We start from the raw sequence: 24,893 nt of genomic DNA, 5'->3' as shown, positions 1-24,893 counted from the left end.
TCGCAGCGGGTCCAATTGGGTCACCCAGTTTCTTGTTTGTCAATACGGTTTGAAAGTGATTCTGTGTGAGCTGTGCTTCATACATCACTACACTATTGACAATAGACAGTGGAACATTTGTCCGTAAAGTTTCACTAAGGTGACCGCAAAACAACAAATGTACGTTCTCAGGAAAACCCCTTCTCACATACACTAGAGAAAGACATAAACACTTGTACCTGTTGACCAGCAACACCTCAGCCTCTGCACTCTGCCCTCGGGATCCTCGTGAAACAGTGAACTTGCTCTCTATCCTTTATTTCTTTTTCCCGAAGACAAGTTAAATTAGCAGTCTGGCGGCGATGCCCCACCGTCTGCTGACTTTCCTGTGTTGCCACAGCGCACAGTGACTGTCAGTGAGAGCCTGACGGCTTAATAGTCTCTCCTGAGTGGATTTGGGCACTTTGCCTGCCTCTGTTTACATGCGCATGTCAGCCCTAAAATATTCAGATGGAGATGTGAAATATTCATATGAGGTCCCCACCAGGCCTGGCAGGATCTCCTCCACCCCTCCACACACACCTCCCATGTGCTGTCAGTCAGTACAGACCCAGGAGGACGCCACTGCGTGTATTGTCTCTTTAAAGCGGAGGAACGGAATGTGACTGCGACAAAGTGAAAAGATTTTAGCTGAAATTGGTATTTATCTAATGACTTAATGTTAGAATAGTCCTGAAGAGAAAAGCGCACCACTAAATTTATCGACTGCTAAGTAGGCGAATAAACATCAAATCTGCTTTCCCGGTTTTTCTTATTTATTTATTTATAATCAGTGCCTATTCACGCTGGGGTTTTTTTTGCACATCACGTACATCAGGATTGTCTTTCAAAGCAGGCCAGTACAAATTGCTTCTGCTAGTATATACTACATATGGGTTCATTCAGTGTGCACTAGAGCAGAGGAGTGACTAACGTTCTGTTTGAGCGAGCGAAAGGCAGTGAAAGGGAGGGAGAAGTGGGTACATTAGAGAAAGAAAGAAGAGAGTGTGACATTGGGAATTGTTGGCAGCCCCGGCTTCATTGGCGCTTTCTTTGAATGGCTGCCATATGTCCTTGCTTATCTTGACATTCTAATCTCCGTGCTGGCCCGAAGATGATGGGGGATTTATTTAGTCTGCTCTTTGGAATGAATGCAAACAGTGGAATGGCTCGGCCCACCGCAGCCTTCACCTCGTTTCAATCACGCTGGTTAAAATGACTGTGTGATACGGTTTGCGCTGTGGCCCACTCTCATTCTCAGTCTCTCTATTTTGTTCCCTATCTCTCCCCTGCATCCCTTTTTTTTACTGTCACTTGCAATGCCTCTGTTTATCTCTCAGCTTCTTCCCTTTTGTGTGATATCAAACCCACAGAATAGCACATGCCACTGCATTATATTCTAGTATGGTGTTTTCGTTTTCAGCGTGCATCCTGTCAATATGACTTTTTGTGTGGGTGCATATGAGGTTTGTTTGTTTTTTCCTTAGTGTTTGTGTGTTGAAATGGCGAGAGAGATGTAGAAGGGCCACTTCGAATAGTATGTGTATATGGATTGGGGAGAGAGCGCAAAAATGTGTGTGTGTGTGTGTGTGTAAAAGGGTTGTGGAAAGTGGCTGGCTGAGAAGGCTGTTCTATATATATAAATGCCTTGCTAGTTCATAAGTGACGTTAATGATAGAGCCAGGCAGACAATGGCAAGCTGTCAGGGTCAGTAATTGAGTGGGAGGGATGAGCTCTCTTCATTTTAGTCCATCGGTGTCACGGCGACAAGAGCACCACGGCAACTCGTCACCCAGAGATACCAGCCCGCCCGAACAATAGCTCCTGTCCGTCACAGCACATGGCCGTTTAGTGCTGGCAGGGTTAGTGAGATGATGCTCTTGCCGGAGAAGAGAGAGCACTCATTACCGCGGTACTTCTCCGTATTGTGACGCACACACACATCTACATACAACAGATCACTGTCGTCCACAGCAAGGAGCGCTCTGTTAGGTCTGTTGCAAAATAGGATGCTACGGTTAATTTTATTTGAGCAATGAAAAATCTTAACTAATCGACTTAAAGGCATATTTCACCCAAAAATGCAGCCTCACTTTCCAAGCCTGTATGACTTACTCTCTTCTGAGGAGCAAAAAAGAAGATATTTTGAAGAAAGTTTCTGAAGAACTGATTTTTTTCCATATACTAATACAAATTATAGAAAAGCTTATAGAAATATAAAAACATAAATAAATGTAGATCAACCATTTGCTATTAATTGTAGATAAACTATTTGGTCTTGGAGTATGATTAGGTGTGGGACTGTATGAAAATTTCATGTCACGATTATAGTGACCCAAATGATCACGATTGTCAATATTATCACGTTTTGTTAAAATGAGATGCACACACTGAAAACATTTCAACTAGTTTTATATTTGAAAATCAACAAACAACAAATAAAACTAGCAGCTCTATGCACTTTTTTTAAGCAAGATTCTAATTTCTGGGGCATTTCCTTCCTTATGATGACCGTCATCAATAGCAACGCATTATAACAGCGCACATCTACGATGCAACTTGCGTCTCTGTTTTTGATTGTATTGAAAATGAAATCAGAGGACTTTACTATTTATACTACTAAAATTATTACTATAACTTCTTGTGATCATCTTGTCTGGTGGATTGTTTTGTACACTGTACAAAATGGATTTATAAACAGGTAAGTTAAAATTTAAAACCTTAATCTCAATTCAATATGTCCCCGTAATTATTTATGTGGTAAAGAAAATCTGTGTAATAAGCGTACAAAGAATATACAAATATTATCCCTTAAATGTCACCCTTAAAAGTCGTTCGTCTTTGGCTCAAAGCCACTTGCTGCAAACTTTTCTTCACGTTAATTACAAGAGATTGAGATAAAATATTTAAACTCAAAATTTTGTCCAATTATTTCCCAGGCGTAGTTTTGGTATTGAGTTCAAAGTCCACTTACCTTGCGTTCGCTATACAACAGTGGGTGATGGTCACGAAAACGACTCGGCAGAATTAAAGTGTTTCCTCTTATTGCAGCAACTTTTCCTTTTGCATGTTCTGCAGACAGGGTGAGCATCCTCGATTTAAGTTTCCCTCAGGACTTTTGTAAAAGCAAAAATATGAAGACATGACCACACCTCAGATTTGGCCCTTTTAGAATAGGCGGAAAAATCTCCCGAGCGCTGTCACTGCCGCCTTCCATTTCTTTTCGTTCAAAAAACAACATCACACGCTGCGTCTGCGCCAGAATGATGATGGCTGGACAGGATTTACAGCGAGTTTTCAAATTCTTGATAATCAAACAAGGTTTTAATAATTCAATTTTAAACAATATTACTAACTGTCAGTACATTTTATCGTCGTTTATCGTGAAACCGGTAATCGTCCCATCCCTAAGTATGATTCTCGCTTCGGGTGCAAGAGGTCCCGAGTTCAAATACCGGACGAGCCCCCATATGTCACACCTTGCTCAAGATGCAACATTAAGGGGAGACGACAGTGTAATAAACTCAAAAGAAAGAATGTATTACATCCCAAATTAACAGGACAACTTAATCACAATGTCAGTCATCAGAAATATCAGTCAGTGTGAATGGATTTATAACATGCAATGTTGTCAGGACAAGTGCATGATCAGCGAAACAAATTACATTCTCAAAACTGAAGCGCAGAACTGTTCAAGCAACAGCTTAAAAACGCCCCGACAAGCCACCGTGTATTGCTTAAATAGGAGCCAAGACAGGATTCAGGTGTTCTCAGGTCACACCCCAATCACTAATCAAACCTGCAAAGAGAAAACAACTACCAAACCCACACAAAACAACTGAATCCTAACACTCCCCTCATCCAAAATGATGACCAATTACTACTTTTAACATTGATGTTTTGTCGTATAGGATTCAATTCTGTTTTTGGGTTACAGCTCAGAGATCAGGTCTTCCACCAATCCAACCTGCGTCTAATGTGAAGTCATTGTTTGCGCCTGTGCCGTGAAAGGCTGTTTTACTTGGCAAGAACATGGCCCTATTACTTAGCCTAATTAAAGCAAGGTACATAATTATGCTTAATTACACACCGACAGGAGTCCCCCCAACCCTTTTTTTTATTTCCAGTGTGTGCTTTGTATCATTGCATATCAAATAGGTTTACAGTCTCTTTGGAGATTATGTGTATTTACTGTTTAAGTGTACAGATTTAGATGTGTACGTTTGTATAGATTAGTGAGAGGCATGTAGGAAGATCAAAACAAGAGTTTAGGTCCACCCAGCTAGGTCTTCAACAAGAGATGGCAGGAAAAAAGGTCATGCGGCAAAAAGAGAGATGGAGGAATGCTTGTGGGAAACATGGCTTTTCTAGGAATTAAATATTTAAACAAATCAGCATCTCGAATTAGACTGTGTGTATCTCCTGCTCACTCTGATTAATATCTCATCTGCAGAGGGATTTTATCCACCTCTTGAAAGGGAATGAAGGGCCGTCTTTTTCGTTGAACACTTAGTCTTCAGTGGCTTCTTTTGGATGTAGTTTGGTCATTTTTAAGCTGTCAAAATGTGTTACATTTACCCTAAAATGCATGTGTTCACAGAACATAAAATTTTCTTGTACTTCAGTACATAAGAGCTCTGTTCCAAAAGTAGTGAGCTACCTACCTAGATAGCACATTTTATGCTGCCTTCTAAGATACTTCATTTTGGCCAAAATTTGTATTGCATTGTACAGGGAGTGCAGAATTATTAGGCACGTTGATTTTCTGATCATATTTTTTTTCCAGGCACATTTGACCAATTCCAAACCACAGTAATCCTAATAACTACTATTGATTTAGTATTTAATAATGTATAAGTGATATATAATTGTTCATGAAGGCTGGAAATGAAAATCACCTTATATTCAGGTGTGCAGAATTATTAGGCATGTTTTCTTTTACAGATAAATTGAGCCAAAAAAGAGATTTAACTCAGACTGAAAAGTCAAAAAGTATTAAATGCCCATGAGAAGGATGCAATACTAATGCAATACTAGACATTGCAGTTAAGGCGTGACCATTGGACAGTGAAATGCTCGTTGGGTCAGCAGGGTCAGACAAAAACAGGTGGTGAAGAAAAGACACCTGTTAACTGCAAAAGAATTAAGAATTAAGGTGAAGAATTAAGGGTGAAACCATCAGGAACCCTTTAGTCTCCAGCGCCACCATTTTCCAAAGCTGCAACCTACCTGGAGTCTCCAGAAGTGCAAGGTGTCAGGATCTCAGAGACTTCAGATAGGTAAAGAATCCTAAAAAATGACCCCCACTAGATAAGAATCACAAGCTGAAGTGTTGTAAAATACATGAAGAAGGTTTTTTTTATAGGCTTTATGGACAGATAGGTTGAGAGTGACTCTTGAAGGACCAGCACCACATCCTCTAGTACCACTGTTTGAAGAATTCATCTTCCAGAATCTGGCAGTACGTTTTGGGAGTTCATTTTTAGTCCATCTCTGCAAAACGGACTTCAGGATGGACTAAAATGAACTCCCAAAACGTACTGCCAGATTCTGGAAGATTAATTCTTCAAACAGTGGTACTAGAGGATGTGGTGCTGGTCCTTCAAGAGTCATTCTCAACCTATAAAACCTATAAAGCCTATAAAAAAGCAGGCTTCATGTATTTTACAACACTTCAGCTTATGATTCTTATTTAGTGGGGGTCATTTTTTAGGATTCTTTACCTAACTGAAGTCTCTGAGATCCTGACACCTTGCACTTCTGGAGACTCCAGGTAGGTTGCAGCTCTGGAAAATGGTGGCGCTGGAGACTAAAGGGTTCCTGATGGTTTCACCCTTAATTCTTCACCTTAATTCTTAATTCTTTTGCGGTTAATAGGTGTCTTTTCTCCGCCACATGTTTTTGTCTGACCCTGCTGACCCAACGAGCATTTCACTGTCCAATGGTCATGCCTTAACTGCAATGTCTAGTATTGCATTAGTATTGCATCCTTCTCATGGGCATTTAATACTTTTTGACTTTTCAGTCTGAGTTAAATCTCTTTTTTGGCTCAATTTATCTGTAAAAGAAAACATGCCTAATAATTCTGCACACCTGAATATAAGGTGTTTTTCATTTCCAGCCTTCATGAACAATTATATATCACTTATACATTATTAAATACTAAATCAATAGTAGTTATTAGGATTACTGTGGTTTGGAATTGGTCAAATGTGCCTGGAAAAAAAATATGATCAGAAAATCAACGTGCCTAATAATTCTGCACTCCCTGTATATATCCTTCAGGAAGAAGGCAGACACGGAAGTTGGCATCTTCTGCAAAAACCCAATGGGATTTTTTCATTAACTTTTCATTACATGTTTTATCATCATAATCTTCACAAGTGTGAACAACTTTTATACATTTTGAAGCCTAAAGCTAAACATTTTAGGTTAAATGTCCCTGATAACCTCTGTAGTTCCATTAAGCCACTTGCTAGCAACTTTGCTAGCCTTTTTCCATTAAAAAAAATCCATTGACTTCAGGACGACCGGAAGTGTTAAAATGCTAACTCATTTCAAGGTTTTGGTCTACAAAAATATGTAATCTCTGCAGAACTCTTTTAATTCATATATAAATAGATTTCATTCACTGCTGAATACAATCAATAAAAACCGTTAAATGTCATTTAATAAAAACTATTTTACTCACTATTTGCATGCAATGCATTATTATTATAATTACAGTATTATGTTGATAGCTTAGCAACATGCTAACATTAAACTACTAAAATCAACAGCAATTTGTGTGATATGCAGTATTTGCCTATGTCGAGCATTTCAGTTAACATGCATCTTAGGGGCCGTTTACACAGAACAGATTTTTCCAATCCACTTTGCTGTTTTTCCATTCGTTTATATATATATATATACATTTATTTGCGCTAGACCGACATGTTTGACCGTTGGCCTTGCGTCTTTTGCATCGTCTTTCACATGACACAACATTCTAAAAAACATGCTCTCTCAAGTTCAGTTTAAAAAAAAGTTTAAAAAGTTTTTTTTTCAATTCCACTGCCCTACGTCTTGCTTTTATAAACGCAAAATGCATTCTTTGTTAATGGCCCCTTTGAAGGTCATTGCCTATGTAGACAGCAGACTGTAAAGCAGCTCACTAGGTCGCTTGAATGATGTTCAAGGTCGCTTTGTGTCAGTTACTGACCACTATCTTTACTTCGATAAACTTGACTGTACCTTAATGCGGCGAGTCTGTGCCCTGTAGTGCTGGGGGGTAAACTGGGACACTTGCCTCCCCCATCCTCCTCATCCTTGGCCTCTGGAGGTGTCTTAGCAAGGAGCTTCATCGGAGTAATAAGGATCTCTGGGCTGTCCCTCACCTGCAGGCATATCACAGGTCATCTCTTCTATTTTCGTTTGTGGCTAGCAGCGAAGGCCGTCTCATAACCGTACTCCTCAACAGGTCTCAGTCCCTTAAATTGCTTTAATGACCAAGTACGATATTTACCTATTAATAAAATTAATGCAAGAGATGTTTGCTTTCTAGGGTTTTCTCATGTGATCACTGTACCTATAAAGAATGACCATCGGGTGCCTGTATATTCATGCTCCAATGACCACATCCCTCCTAAAAAAAAACAGTTTAAACTGGTTGTTTTTTTAGCTGGAAGATGTCTAAAACCAGCCAACAGACCTGCTCGACCAGTTTGGGAGATCAGCTATGATACAGTTTGTCATCAGGAGGGTCCGTGATGTCTGCACACCCCTTTCTTTTTTTCTTTCTTTCTTTCTTTCTTTCTTTCTTTCTTTCTTTCTTTCTTTCTTTCTTTCTGTCTTTCTTTCTTTCTTTCTTTCTTTCTCTCTTTCTCTCTTTCTCTCTTTCTTTCTTTCTTTCTTTCTTTCTCTCTTTCTCTCTTTCTCTCTTTCTTTCTTTCTTTCTCTCTTTCTTTCTTTCTTTCTTTCTTTCTTTCTTTCTGAAATTGCAGTTCTGTACTCGCACAAGCCTATTATTCCTCACACTGACTGTGGTTTGCTGGGATACAATAGTTTTCTGCTCTGAGAGGTGGGAATATGGTGCTCACAATACATTCCTGACCAGATAGGCTCTTCAATTGTACTCTGGTATGTTGGAAGATTAGTCCTTTTGCTGTGGAGAGTAACAGCTTGACTTTCAGTGGAAAAAAAGGTTAAAGTTCACAATTTGTTCATATGTGTGTGTGTGTGACTCTTTTCACATCTAAAGTGTCCCGTGTCTTTGCCTTGTTTGTGCAGTTATTGCACATATCTTGGTGTGTCCTGCTATGGTGTTGGTGAAAATGACTTGGTATGTGGACAAGGCTTCGGCCCATGGAGTGCTGCTGTTAGCCTGCTGAAATAGCTCATCCCCAGCAGCAGGGTCTGTGAAACCTGTGGCTTTATCTGGCCTGTGACTGTGTTTGGCCAATGGCTATAAACCAGTGCTGCTCAGGTTCAGTCACAGGATTGAATCACCACTCTGCAGAACACCTGCAAAATCATTGTACAAGATTTTTTTTGCACTTCATTGTATTTTTTCTCTCGGTTACCAGCCCAGTCACTATTATACAACATGAGGTGATGAGGACTGTGTCAAAGGTGTTTATTCACTCAACTTCTCACATAATATCTGCTGCTAAGTAGTATACTCTGCACTCAGTTCATCTTATCTGTAATTTGCTTCAAGACGATCCCCCAACAACAGATATCTCCCCCGATGGCATAATATCTGCTCCAAGTTCATCTGGAGTGACACAGATTGAGAAAGTGTATCTTTGCCCTGTGGGCTAAGTCTTTAAAAGAATAACCCTCATTTGCTAGGTGCCTGAAGTCCTTAGAGGAGGGAAAAGCTCAAAGAAAATGCCACATCCAATCTTTTTGTCCTTATTTAAATTATTTGAGTCGTCAGAAGAAGGCGTTTGGACTTGTCTCGATCCACTGTGAAGTTACGTGAAGTGTTGTTCTTGCTTAATGTGTTTTGGCTTTCCCCGCTAATGTTTTTTCTGGCACTGTTGGCGTCTGTCTTTTGGGATTCTCTGAGATGTCACACTTGGGTAGTGTTGTTTAGCAAAGCCATGGTGCTTGGTCTTTTTATTTACACCTTGTTAAACCCCAAACCTAAGACTGTAACACCTTTTTTTTCTGTTAGGAACTAGAAAAGTGTTCTGACAGTTGAAAAGAATAATGACAGTAAGGCTGGAAAAAATCAGCTAATTAATTGATTAATTTATATATGTGTATATATGTGTGTATGTATGTATGTATGTATATATATTATTTCTATTATATATATAGAACAGCATTTATCTGAAAAATTAAGCTTTTACAACATTTATAAATGTCTATACTGTCACTTGATCAATTGAATGCATCCTTTCTGAATAAATGTATTAATTTCTTTAAGTTATCCCCCCCCCCCCCAAAAAAAAATCTTACTGACCCATAACTTTTGAACGGTAGTACGTTACAAAATAGTACAGTTTCCAAACTTTTTACTGGTAGTGTATATATGTGTATGTGTATGTGTATGTGTGTGTGTGTGTATGTACATTTTTAAACGTTCTTATTTGTATATTTGTGGTGTCCGAGTCATTGACTGGGCAAATGCTGGCACCTGGTTTTTACCCAAGGTTAAAAGTAGTGTCTAGAATGACAATAACCCAATAACCTAAATATTTAATTTTAAATAAAAAAATTATTCAAATCAATTTAAAATAATACAATTGTAAATACATGTACCCTAGAGCAGGGTTATCTCAACTCTGGCCGTCAAGGTCCACTTTCCTTCAAAGGTAAGCTCCAGCTCTAATCAAACACACCACAACAAGCTAAGCAAAGTGTTCAGGTACTGAAAGCTACAGGCAGGTGAGTTTGATCAAGGTTGGACCTAAACTCTGCAGAAAAGTGGACCTCGATGGCCAGAGTTGAGATAATCCTGCTCTAGGGTACATGTATTTACAATTGTATTATTTAAAATTAAATAGGTTTTTCATAATGTTTTTATCATTATCTCCCTCATCTAGGATACCAAGTGACCCAGGGCTGTCATTGGTGCCCCTTCAAACAAATGCAAAACACCCCTTAAAACTTTGTATCAGGTATTGCAACATATGTAATTATATGTCAATTATATTCACAGAAAGAGCGGGAGCGTGTCCACTCAAAAGTGTGTGAGCATAGTAAGGGAAAAATGTGTGTGTGTGTGTGTGTGTGTGTGTACACGAGCGCACATGTGGCTCTAAATGGCTTCGCTCTCCCCTGGTGGGCTGGGGTTTGCTGTGTCCGGAGCTTTGCTTTGTCCAGGGCTTTCTCTCTGATTAGGCCCTGGTGAGGTCTCACTTAAGGCAGAGGGAGAGTAGCGTTCTACCTGCACTGCCCATGCTGTTCCCATCACAGCCACTTCCCCCATAATGCCACTTAATTCCCCAAGAAGTGGCACACTGCAGCAGTGGCCAGCCAGAGGAAGGGTGTCGTAATGCATCTGGACCCGACATCGCCCCACAGGGATAATAGCCCTGATTGCTCCTGATTCCCCGTCTCCACAAAGTACCTCATGTAAAATAAGTGACATTTAAAAGGCATCAAGATGTGAAAAGGAGCCAGGGTGTGCACCAGAGAAAACGAGAGAGAGAGAGAGCAGGGGATGCAGTAAGCTTTTCACCTGAAAGACGAAGAGAAAAAAAGGTCCCTTCTTTTGCTGGCGGGGGAGCGACAGAAAAACGATAAGCCCTTGTGTCGCGAGCTGACCCTCGCTGCTAAGCTTTTTAACTTCCCCCTGTCTGTACTGCTTTTCTCTCTCCTCACACAAATCCGCATACACACGCGCGCACACACACGGAAAGAGAGAGAAGGAGGCAGAAAAAGAGAGACGCTGGCAGTGGGTTGACATTGCTTCTGGGAAGTGCTTGAGTCGGCGTGCTAAAAATCATTTCGGGTTAGATAGAGGCCCCCTGAGCTGGCCCGGGGATATCACCACGCTCATCTCCGTTTAGAGTGAAAAGCGGCAACGCAAAGCACAGCCTGCAGGCGCCCTGCTTGTCCGTTCTCAGACAGAGAAAGAGAGTCGGAGAGAGATAAAGAGGGAATTCAGTGGCCCTTGCTGTATACAGTGCTGAGGGTACAGCCAGCATATGTGCCCTATGGAATGCTCTGTGACCTTAATGCCCCGCCACAGACAGTGAAACGCAAATCAGTGACTCATTCAGCTCAATCATGCACTGGAGCTGTTTATCTTATAAGTTTAACAACTTGTTGTGACAATAATACTATTGCTTTTTTCCTGCCTCCTTCTTGCCTTTTCTTGCCTATTGCCTCCTCTCTCTGAGGGTCAAGGTGAACTAATTGTTCAACAACTGACCTGGATTATCAACAAGTTTTCATGTAGATTTCCTATAGGGTTTTAGTCTAAAAACAGCATGACAGTTAAAGCACAACATGTTGCCTGCACAGTAATTATATATACACTGCCCGTCGCTGTTTGGAATTAAATAGCCAAATGCTATGATTGGATCATTATTGCAGTGATTATGATGTGTCTAGCATGTTATATGTTTGGCAACAGTTCTTCTAACCCTAACTGATGGAGTGTATAGCTTTTAATTTCTTAAACAACCATGCAGGAAGACATAGCCATATAGCCATACTCCAGGATGACAATGTCAAGATTCATCAGGTTCAAATTGTGAAAGAATGGTTGGGAGAAAGCATGAAGAATCATTTTCACACATGAATTGGCACCTCGGAATCCAGACCTTAAATGCATAAAGTATTTGGGATGTGCTGGAGTAAACTTTACAGAGTGCTTGACTCTTGCATTGTCAAAATACAAGATCTTGACTAAAAATGTATGCACCTCTTGATGGAAATAACATCACAACATTTATTTCCATCAAGTGGTCCATCAAAAAGACTTGGTGTTATGGGAAATCATGACACTTGACATCCGAGCCACTCGCCCCTAATGGCACACCTGGCTATGGCCCTGCTTTTCGGCTTGGTGTGATTGTTTTGCTGAAGGCTAGTCAAACTTAAAACTTGAAATCACTACTAGTTTGTCTTGCAGTGGGCTTAAACCAAGACCAAGCAACCTCATGTCATGACTTTATTACATAAATCAATCAAAAGGGTTTAATATTCACTGGTTAGGGACAAAAACTGCTTGCAGTACCTGTCAGAAGGATGACACCATGATGACATGTTGTCATGGTTACAGTTCAGAAGTAAACAATGATAGACAATGTCACACTTGAGACATCTGTGTGCGTCTGTGTCTGGCTCTGGCCTGTCCATTGTTATAGTTGTTAACACATTCTCACCTGCACACATTAAATCACACACACTCACACACACACACACACACACACACACACACCTGCAGCAGTGGATAACTGTTCACACATTATCACCCACTGAGCACACACATTTTCTCACAGTGCTGCTCCTGAATCCCCTACAGGGCCGTGCAGTAATGTAGGTTAAGATAGCTGCTAACAAGAGTGCTGTGATGCTATATAACAAGGAAAGTGGGTTGCACTGACACTATGTTCATCTGACTTTTCAATAGCTTTATGATGGGAACTTTTTCCTGACACATTAATGAATATTTTCACTATGAAATTCTCGTTCAAATGCCTTTTGTCCCTGGCGTCTGGTCATTATACCTCCACAAAAAAAACACTCAGTGGTAATTACCCTTATGCGCTAAAACAATTCATTTCTTACAAAGGAGAGGTCTGCGCTTTATAAGGAGAGATGTTTTTCGTCAGCAAGCACGTTTACAATATCTCATCACCCGTCTCTTCACCCCTTTTTTCTCATCAAACTCTTCCCTTCTCCTTCTCTCTCCCTCTATTCATCCCTATCATTTCTCTCCCTCTCGCTTTAATTGTTTATATGCATTAACATTCTCCAAATAGACCTTGTTCAGGTGACAGGGCTGTAATTTGGCGGGCCCCTGTTCCACAGTACAGCAGAGAGAGGTAAGCAATTTAGGCTTGCGCGGCGGCTGTAATCTGGGGTTGTCAACGGCCTGCGCCGTTCCAGCCTATGCTAATCAATCAGCTGCGGCCTGCACCCGTTCATCTGACCGGCTTAGCCCCGCACCCGCGTGCTGATATATCTATTAGTCTGCCGTCAGCGCCGCGCCACTGCGAAGATGAGATTCCGCCAGCTTTGGCATTTTCTCTCACAGATAAGTAAGCTATCAGGCCACCGGATAAATAGCAGAGCAAAGAGTTGCCCCGGCCCCCGCGCGCGCCGGTGACAATGCAGCGATGGCTCTTCTCCCCTCATTATACGCCGCCACCCCTAATCCAAAAAAGTTGTTTACCAAGAGAGGAGGGCGGCCTTATCTACCCGAGGCACAGTGTTGCGGCTTTGAAAACACACTCGTGTGCGCAGCTGGGCAAGACGGAAAGGCTTTTTTCCCTCTGTATTCTGTCATTTTGGTGTGCTGGAGCTGTGTGGTTAGAGGCTTCCTTTTTTTTTGTGCTCTGAAAATTGCTGAGGGGTGTGTGTGTGTGTGTGTGTGTGTGTGTGTGTGTGTGTGTGTGTGTGTGTGTGTGTGTGTGTCTGTATGAATGCGTGTGTGGGTTTGCGTTGTAAAAGATTAAGCTTGTCGAATGTGAACCCAGTGTTTTCGGGGTGGGCGGTATGTCCAAATGCATCATGGTATGAGCAATATTATATGACAGCAATAGGTATTTTGGCTCAGAATTCCATTTAAACTGTTTTTGGAAAGTTGAGGTTAAGGTTTTTGGAAAGGTTAGCCTATTCATAACAGGATAACTAGTACGGAATTAATGCTGAAACAGCTTCAAATTATGTAATGCTTGAGAAAAACAAAAGACTGGTGATAATAAAATTTTTCAATGTGACTGTATAGCTACAGAATGTTTGAAGCTGATATAAAACGGCTTATATGCCAGAGCGGTGATGCAGAGACCCGACAGCAGAACTATTGGCTCATTGGGACTCTGGTTCAATTCTGACCTGGGTCATGTCCTGTGGGTGGTTTCATTAACTGATTAGAATAGTATTAAAGGAACACTCCACTTTAAAAAAAAAAAAAAAAAAAAAGGCTCATTTTCCAACTCCCCTTGAGTTAAACAGTTGAGTTTTACCGTTTTCGAATCCATTCAGCTGATCTCTGGGTCTGGCGGTAGCAATTTTAGCATAGCTTAGCATAGATCATTGAATCTGATTAGACCGTTAGCATCTTGCTCAAAAATGGCCAAAGATTTTAGATATTTTTCCTATTTAAAACTGGACTCTTCTGTAGTTACATTGTGAACGGTATATGAACGGTCGACGGTAAATGAAAAGTCGCAATTTTCTAGGCCGATATGGCTAGGACCTATACTCTCATTCCTGCGAAATAATCAAGGAACTTTGTGCCATACCATGGGTGCAGCGGCGCAATGTTATTACGCAGTGCCTGAAAATAGGCTAACTTCCATAAACATAACCAACGTGACAACCTGCTTGCACAGGGAGCGTGCTGGGGACTATTTTATTTTCTGGCGCTGCGTAATATCAATGAGAGTATAGTTCCTAGCCATATCGGCCAAGAAAATCGCAACTTTTCATTTTCCATCGGTCTTAGTACACGATGTAACTACAGAAGAGTCAAGTTTTAAATACACTCTTTGGTCATTTTTGAGCGAGATGTTAACGGTCTAATTAGATTCAATGATCTATGCTAAGCTATGCTAAAAGTTCCTTTAAAAGTTAGTAAGCTAACTTTTTCTTCCACTTCTGCTTCCAGACTTACATGAAAATGTGATCTAATTTGAATGTGAAAAGTAAGACTTGGCTAACTACAGTTTTTTGTCAAACTAGTTTTTAAGATACTTAACATAGTCGCTATGTTTAGTCAACTGGCAGCTGAATTTATTCCTCTCTCACTCCATCCACTGTCCTGTCAAATCTTCACTGCTTAATATAATGAAGACCAAATAATAATTATAGTTAAACTAGTTTGCCAAAATGTGTTGTCGCTAAGCAGTTGTTGTCCCTATAGGGCACAACAGTCGGGTTTTGCAAGTAAAAATCCCATTCATTTTCTCCATAGGGGAATACATTTTTTTTATAATATCTTATTACCTTTAAAGACAAACCCAATTTTTCTGTGGTTCCCGGGAAGCGATTGGGGGTCAAGTGCCTTGCTGAAGCTCAAGTTGTTTCCTGCCGATATTGAGAATAAAACCCACAACCAAATGAAACACCCAAATCATGCCTAAAGAACTCTTTAGTGCCCACTCATTCGCATTAAGCTCCCTATACTCAGACTACTTAAATATTTGTATCTATATGCATATTTTAAAATAATCTTTAAATACATTGTAAAATACACAGTGCTCTTGTTTCTGTAAATACAATGAACATCTTTCAATTAATAGTTATATTTATCTGTCATTTTTTTATTTGATTGTCATTTGCAATGTAGTTCCTTGTCTCTATAAGGCGTCTAAGTATACAGTCTTGGCTTTTTGTCTGATTTCCAAACACTTTTTTTGCTTCAGAACAATGTTTGTAATGTTGTGATTCACCTTAAATCCAAGTTGGTTTGGTTCATGGCATACAACTCTTTTAAGAAAGATTTTTTTTTTAAATCCCTTGGGAAAAATACTTCCAGTACCAAAGCCACTGAAAAAGTGGGCAGGCACTGTTGCTCTCTATCCGCTTGTTAAGTCGTGAAGTCGTTTCTGGGTCCAAGCCTCAACTCGTTTCACTTGAGAATGCCATCGGCGGCTGTTTATGAGCGCTATTTATTCATATTAAACATCAAACATTTAAAAAAGTTAAACATTTTAAATACTTTCAGTCTACACAACAGTCTCTGTGCTCACAGCGTCACAGACATTAATATTTTAACGATTTATAAAAGATGAATCACTGTCTGGCCATCTGGAATTTTGGTATGGAGATAAAGGTTATGATTATAATTTTTTTTTGTATTATTACACCACATTGTGTGTGTATATTAGCACCGTTTGTTGTTTTTCTTGTGGTATGAGTATGCCGTGTGACGTCAGACTTGACAACCAGATTGCGGATATGAGCTAGAATGGCGCATCAAAACAAAATGGTTTCATAATCAACAAAGTGACCATCTGCAACACCCTTGGGAGTGTATACCAAAGTTTTTGGCTTACACATTTATTATTGAAACATACCAACTCAGAATCTACGGTTTACTAACCATAATGATTACTTAAGACAGGACGTTTCTGTAATATACTGTAGGTCCAGGTCTTCAACAGCCCTGGTTGGTTCTACAACCATTTTTGAACTCTTTCATGAACTGTGCTGTGTTGTTGCATCTCTGATTGCTTCAGACCCCAACACATCCTCTCTGAGATGTCTGCGGATGTACGTGTGAGAGTGAGTGAGTGTGTGTTCACTAATCCTGAGTTGGAGTAAAGTAGCGGTGTGAAGGAACAGATTGCAGTTGATCATGCTGAAATGCTCTCTTATCCGTTATTGGATCTGAAATGGAGGAGGCTTAGGAATTATCAGAGGCCGGCGGTAATGTGGAGATCATCTGGAGAAAGCTCAGGGCCGGCCTGCATCCTGAAAGGGAGGAGGGAACACACAATTATGAGAAAAAAATATTTTTTTCTGTTTCTCTTTGCTGCATTTTAGAGTTTTAATATTGTGATGTATGATTGATTCATTATAGTTTTTTAGCTAGAGCTGTATGGCATGTCATTCTTTGACCTCAGTATCCATAAAGTGTTGTGGTAAGCTGATTGTTTGTCCTGTTCATTGTTCCTGTTTAAGCCCATGACGTTAAGGGTCTCTATGTACATGCAAGCAAACAAGTGGCACCAGAGCACAGCGACTATAGTGTGTGCGTAAGTAAGTGCCGGGCGGCATCTGTGCGTCTCATCCCGGCTCATATGATTAGTGTCTGGCATTTCCACCAGGATTAGCCAGGCGCTGCATTTTTCCAAAGTTCACAAGGTTAAGAGTTCACCTACACTTAGGCTGCTTGTTGGAGGACCACAGTTGGGTGATATTTCTGCGCCACTATAGCGGCAATAAACAAAATGACTAACTTATTGACTTTTTAGAATTAAAACACTTTTTTATAACAACGTTCCGCTGTTCCGTTACAGTGGCATAATGAGCTGCTGTGTGCGTTTTTGTTTAACCACACTTAAAAAATTTGAGTTTTGAAGATGAGTAAAGGGAGTTAAAGGGGTCATAGAATGGTACATGCACTTTTACAAGTTGATTATACGGAAATGTGTGTTGGCAGTGCCTGTACACAACCATCCTATAATGATAAAAATACATCCAGTGTTTTTTTTTAATATCCTTATATATTTTCCCCTGTCTCAAATCGAGCAGTCTGACCGTGTGACGTTACACGGTGTACGCCCCCCCTACGATTGTTGATTGACAGCAGCGTTTCAACACAGACCCGCCCTGAGCGAGCTGTCATCAGTCCGCCATTGTTGATACTCTGGAGCAGAATAAAGCGATTGTGGTGTTGTGTTTTATTAACCTTTATATTAATCTTTGCAAATCGCTTGCACGCTTCACGATGAATGAGGCTAAAGTTTACAGGGTAAGTTACATTACGGCATGCTTTCTGTGTATGACGCTCTCAATATAATTCAAAATCCCACGTTTATAATGAACAACGCGTTATGTTTGTTATTACAAACTGTGTATTCGGGTGATAAAGTTAACGTGGTAACACTACACTAAGCTTACTTTTGTACATGGTTTATAACGGTGTCTGTTACTGATTAAGAAGTAATGTAAAAAAAAAAATCTTATAACATCAATCTGTCAATGAACTAACACATCAGTAAACACATAGCAACTACGCTACTCTGCCAGTACAAAGATAGATCAAAGTGACATGACGTTAACCAACCATTCAGAAACGTCCTGTTCGAACTTCGATGGGTTCGTCATCTGTTCCTGGTCCGACTCCGGTTCAAAATGATAAGGTTGCTTAGCTGTGTCCTCAGAGACTCCCGTTGCCATTATTTCTCGAAAATATACCCTCAAATGTTGTCAAGGCAACACTCCACGTGTGTTGTGGTGTTGTGTCGGGTCGAACCGAACGCCCCACAGAGCAGAGGGGGCGGGGTGAGCCAAGCTCATTATCATTTAAAGTCACATACACTGAAATGACTTGCTGAAAACTAAGTTGGTTTTGACCAGGTAAAATGAGTGTTTTCTTACAATACTAATGAGAATTTTTAATTAAAGTATATTACAAACTTTTCATTTAGACACTAAAGAATCATATTAACTTGTACAAAAATGTCATTCTATGACCCCTTTAAAGAGGGTAGCAGAGACTGCTCTGTGTCACATTTGGTAATTCATAGTTTTCAGTCACGTGACTGTCGCGGAGCCTTGGAGGGCAAAACAGCCATAGAACTGCAGCAAAAGTCTTTTTTTTTTTTTTTAACTATGTGAACAAGATGCAAGTTTTGGGCACTTGTGATCCATATACAGCTCCTGCTGCTGTATTTCAATTACTAAAAACAGCGCGTAACGCAAAAAACACTTGCACCAATACGGATTAAATTAAGCAAAGTTTAACGCTAATCAAGGATTTGTTGATCTGGGCTGGGTTTTATTTGAAATGGAGTTGTGTTGCACCACTGAATTTTAAACAGATTAACTATGTAGAAAGACCGTTAGAATTAAAGGGCTGATCGGGATGAACTGACGCCAGGCTAAAGAATTCGTATTAGTGCAACCCACCCTTAAAAGTCCCTATAACAGTGATATTAAAAGATTAAATTCAGTTACACCTTTTTGTCGATGCATAGCCTACTATATGCAGGCGAGTAGATGAACGCAACGCGTTGACCTTTATAATGTTTTTTGATGGGGAAAACACTTAACGAGAAACCTTGTGTTGTATTTATATTCTGTGTTCATCTGATTGCCTGTACAAAGTATGCAACATCAATAAGGTGTATATTGAATGTGGTCTTTTAAAATCACTGTCTTAATACACTAAAACTTACTACAAACCTGGTAAAAATGACTAGCGGGCAATGGAGGAAAGCCTTGTTTTGCCCTCCAGGTGGGGGTTCCTATAGTGTGACGTCACGTGGAAACTATGAATTGAGGGTGTGAAGAGATTGTATGATCCCCATGACGAGCTTTTATCTGCTATCACCTCATGGCTTCTTTATTTCCTCAAGTGCATCTTGACTCCTGGCCTACACACACCTTTACATGAACATTTCTGCTTTTGATCTATAATTTTTTTTTTTTTTTTTTTTTTTTAGATTCAAGTCTTTTTGTGTCTCTCTTAGTGTCCATGTCAGTAGTAAATCTACTACACTATCGTTCAAAAGTTTGGGGGTCATTTTTAATGTTATTGAAATGTCCCCCAAGGCTGCATTTATTTGATTAAAAAATACAGTATAAACTGTAATATTGTGAAATATGATTACTATTTAAAATATCTGTTTTCTATTTGAATATATTTGAAATAATGTCACTTAATCCTCTGATGGAAAGCTGAATCATTACTCCAGTCTTCAGTGTCACATGATCCTTCAGAAATCATTCTAATATGCTGATTTGCTGCTCAAGAAACATTTCTTATTATTATCAATGTTGAAAACAGTTGTGCTGCTTAATATTTTTGTGGAAACCATGATGTATTTTTTTTTTTGTTCTTTGATGAATGCAGTTATTTTAAATACAATTATTTTGTGACATTTATTTTCTGTTACTTTCGTTCAATTTGATGCATCCCTGCAGAATAAAAGTATTAAAGGGGTCATGGACTGCATTTTTTTGATTATTTTGTAATGTTCTTTGAGGTCCACTTATAATGAATCAAGAATTTAGAAGTAATAAGCTATTTTCTATCCTGTTTTTGACCCTCTCTTTCAAACACTCTGTTTTGATACATGTGCCACATTCAAGACTTGGAAGTAAATGCCCACTGTTTTGCATATTACAATCATTTTCAACATCCCCGCCATTATAAGTGTGGAATTGTTTTAAAAACCTCAGATGTTGAAAGATACCTCGTAATTCTCGTTACAGAGTTGAAACATTTGCCAACAATGTGAAACATTTATACGCATTACATAAGCTTTATAAGTCTTGGTTGTGGCAAAAAGTTTAAGTACTTGGAGTTACCACAGTTATGGTTGACAAGATTCTTTCAGTATCCGGGAACCATCTGCATTAACCCCATAAATGCAGAAGCAAAAGAAAGAACAGCAAATCACAACTTTCACAAATACTCAGTACATATCAAACGATCTGTTACAGACCATGCAGTGGTTAAATCACTGTTACTCACACTTGTGTGTTGGAATCAATATATCACAACATCTTTTATTTTCAGTCCCCCTGAAAATCCTGTGCCGAACGGCGTCTTGTTTAAAGACATATTTGCAGTAAAATAAAGCGAACAAATGTGTCTTACTGATGCAAACTTAAGCTTTCTTAATGTTAGGATCACAGGGAAGGTAATGCAAAAACTTGGCACTTCAAAACGTCTTGTAATCCTCAGAGCCAGTTCTATTGTTGCTGGAGTAATCCTGTGTTTGCGTCTCGTGTTTTACTACTAGATAACATTTGCAAATCGGTGGGCGGGGCTAAAAAGGCAGTAGGCATTGATCTTCTTCTGCAGTGGTGGTTTTCCGTCGCACTATTACATCATAATGTGACAAAATCCAAAACCAGTCATTTTGCCAGCTTGGTTTCAATCAAAAATAATAAAAAGATATACAGAATTTTTACAATTACCAGTTAGATGTCATAAGATTAAGGAAAATGCATGACCCCTTTTAGCGTATGTTTATGTGCTTGCAATAAAACTTTGATAACTACAAAAAATATATATTTTATGTGACTGCATAAAACGTACTGACGACACAACTTCAAACAAAAAAATACACATTGAATACGCGTACTGACAGAATGCAGGATGGTTATAAATGCATTTAATTTCTGAATATTTAGCTGTGCCAAACTGTATTACACTGTCTGTGACCTAAATGTTTATTGCATAAAAATCACTTAGAAATAGTGTTTCATAGTGTTTTTTGTATAGCACCTTTGACTATGTTTCAAAGCTGCTTCACAGAAAGGTTTTTTTTTTTTTTTTTTGCTGCAGATGATTTGCCATATACCTGCAGTTTTTCTGCACATCAACTGTATTTGCCAAGGTATTTTTACGTATTTTTGCTATTCATCGCATATTGAATAAAAATGAGCTTTTTTTAAGGATTGGTGTACTTCTGCCGAGAGTAAGGAAAGAAATCCGCCTATTGCCATAATTATATCTCTGCATATCGGTATTGAAAAGACCTCTAAAAGCAGAAAAACTCTTGCCCTTATTAAGCAGCTCCTGTGTTATCTCACCATTTGTACAATTGCTGAATCAATCCATTTCAAATGTCATTTTTAAGAACGTCTAACTTATGAAAATGTCATTAATACATTTTGTGTACAGTTTATTTGAAAAACCTCAGGTGCTTTCTTCAGAATTGTTCTTTTATGTTTTAGCACTACAGGAGTTGATAATTGAAGACACCGCATTACACTTTCCTAGTTCTAGGTTTATCACTGCAGAATTAAAAATGATAAGATTTAGCCCATCATTCAAACTCACAGTTATTGGCTTTTTAAATTCTCAGTCACATATTCTGGGTCTTCAGAGATTACAGACAGACGAATTAATCGGCCCAGGTGGGCCACCTGGATGAGCCTAGAAGTAGTTGGTATGACCTCTAAGTGTCATAAGTTGTTTTTTTTCTGTCTAGCTACAATCCTTATGTGATAAATCTTACACTAGCCTCTCAAAATGTCAGATGGTTCATCAGCTAGTGGAATAGCAAGCAGGTGCTGCCTTCTTTTAATGGCAGAGGCATATGTTGACGTTTTATCAATAGACATTATTAAATCTTGCTTGGGTGAGTTAATCTCAAGCTGATGGTGCAGAGAGGTTGAGAGAGACGGGCTTTAACAGGCCGTCCTGAAAGGCAGGTCATAAGCTGCTTATTATATCGACTCTGTCTTACAAATGCACACACACATTTTTTTTTTCTCGCCTTCTCTCTCTCTCTAACCTTCTGTATTTCTGCCGTTCTTGCATGCACTGAACAAAATCATTAGCAGGGTCATTCTGCAAAAAGACTTGTATACCAATGTGAAATTACTTTATGGATAGCTGTTGAATAGTCAATGCCGACTTTTACTATGCTGTAATAGGCTATAGACATTTTTATGAATACACAACGCTTTTAAAAAAAATAAAAATCCAGTAATTTTATTTGATTTCCGCCCTTTTTCTTTAGTCTTAGTGATGCGATTTTACCTTCTCCTTGCTGCTATATCCATAATATAATATTAATAATGATTAATAACTAAATACATTGAACTAAATCCAGCATTTGGCTTTATTCTCTCTATATTCTTTTTTTTTTAATTTTAGTTTACATCACATATTATTAAAAAGTTATGTCTCCAGGTTGCGCTTCAACTTTATTAGTGTCCCCTTTCTGAGTAATAAACTATTGCATAATAAATAAAAAAAATCTGTCATAATGACAAATTTCCAGAGATTAATCCTTTTGGGGCTATTTGAAGTCACCTTTTTTACTTTATCTTACATTTTGTTACTTTTGTCAGTAGGGGTTTCTCTGAAAATGTCAACCCTATTACCTTCAACCTTGTGATAATTAAAAAGTGTATTTGTGTAAATATCGATATAAATTCTACTTTTAAGAAGTACGTTGCAGCATAAGGCTTGTAATGTAGTGTATTTTTGAAGGCATATTTATATTGTGACATATTAAAATCTCTTAATTAAAGGGATGGATCACTCAAAACGAAAATCGTCATCATTTATTCGCCCTCATTTCCCAAACCTTTATTATTTATTAATTGGTGTGTTACCTGCATTCTTCAAAAATATCTTCAAAATAAGAAAGTCATCCAGGTTTGGAACGATATGAGGGTGAGTAAATGATTGATGGGTGAATTTTTGAGTGAACTATCCCTTTAAACTTAAGTTGGCTCAGTTAAGTTTTTTAATATTTAAACACGTTTGTCTGACAGAATGTTTAAAATCTTACAGAAATGTACAACCTAAAAAGGCAGCGTTTCATAGAATGATCCAGTGCGCGCACACCAAAAACACTTTTATTTCTTCTTTCTTTTAAAACACTTCACAAATGTTATACATGAAGATACGTTGCAAACGAAAGTAAAGTTACACACACAAATCCAAACACATAAGAGCTCCCATCAAAGGCAGACAGCTCAGGGGCCTAAGTTTATTGAAATGACTATTTTTCCTCAGCTGCACGTGTGTATGTGTGTGTCTGAGAGACAATAGCAGCTTTATGGCTCTTGCTGGAGCTAGCAGAAGGAGCAGAGGCTGACAGTGGGTGATAAGACCACCAGCCTGCTTCTTGTGATAATCGTTCGCTGGACCCCCACTCACTCTGTGCACAGCTTACAAGCCTAAGTAGCCAGAATCTTGCGTGTGTGTGTGTGTGTGTGTATGTGTGTTGGAAGGGAACTATAGCGAGCAGGGAGCGTTCATGAACACAGAGAAAGCACCAGTGCAAAAGAGAGTGAGACACTGTCTTTATGTTGCATCATGTGAAGGTTACCAGGAAGGCTTGTCCTTGTGTGAGCATGCAGTATGTAATAAATCTAATTCAAACCTTGCTTTCTATGAAGAATAATGTCATATGTTCTTAAGTCTCTTCATGATCTGGTTATCTATAATTTAATCAATCCCTCTCAACTCCTATGCAAGGCAATGTGAGATGAAATGTGTTGGTTACACTACAGCAATGCATGATTAACTAGTTGAATATTCACTTTTAACAATTGCATTAACAGTTGAAATAAACATTGGTATTTCATATGGTTTTATAATATGCAGTATATTCCGTACTTTTATACAGCAAAGATGAATTCAACTTTCTATTCATCAAAGAATCCTGAAAAAGTCACTATTTCGGCTAAATATATTAAGCAGCACAACCAGTCACAAGTCGCTCGGGTATATTTGTGGCAATAGCCAACAATACATTGTATGGGTCAAAATGATAAATTTTTATTTTATGCCAAAAATCATTAGGATATTGATTATTGAAGTAAAAACCATGTTCCATGGAGATATTTTGTAAATTTCCTACTGTAAATATATCAAAAATGTATTGATATGCATTGCTAAGGACTTACGAGGGCGATTTTCTCAATATTTTTTTTGCACCCTCAGATTCCAGATATAGTTGTATCCTGGCCAAATATTGTACTAACATACCATACATAAATGGAAAGCTTATTTATTCTGTCAAGGTTGTTGTAGGGGAGAGGAGCGAGGACTCAAGGATGCAGAGGAAAGGGCTTTTTAATGATAATAATAAAACAAAAAAACAAGACAAAACAAAACTACCCCGAGGGGGAAAAACAGACTTGACTTGACTTTACTTGGCTTGGCATGACTTGACAGGAGCAGGGAAACAAGAGGTACATTCGACGACGATTCCGCACTGGACTGCAAACACAAGGAGATTAAATAGGGAACAAACAAAAGAGGGTAACGAGGGAAGACAGGTGGGGCAAATGAACCAATAATCAGGAAACAAGGTGGGCGGGGTTAGACAATGGACACGAGCACATGGCACAAAGAAACACTTAACAAGACATGTGCTCACACCAAACATGACATGAACATGCAGCTAATGAGAACTCATCAGCTGCATGTTCACACAAAACATGACAACATGACGTAGCACGTAGCCAGTGAAAAAACACCAACCACGTGCTACACAACATAAGACAAAACATGAAAGCACACGGCCGATGAAAACATGAACCGTGTGCTACACAGA

General features: G+C 39.1%; 1 protein-coding gene across 1 annotated transcript in view; it reads left to right on the top strand.

Annotated features, from left to right (window-relative positions):
- The window catches only part of camkmt (calmodulin-lysine N-methyltransferase), a 134,444-nt gene that overhangs the window by 69,425 nt on the left and 40,126 nt on the right, over nt 1-24,893 (top strand). The gene's annotated exons all lie outside the window — the stretch shown is intronic.

The sequence above is a fragment of the Gobio gobio genome, assembly GCF_949357685.1.
Source record: "Gobio gobio genome assembly, chromosome: 18".
NCBI lineage: Eukaryota > Metazoa > Chordata > Actinopteri > Cypriniformes > Gobionidae > Gobio > Gobio gobio.
This window is presented reverse-complemented; position numbering and strand designations above follow the sequence as displayed.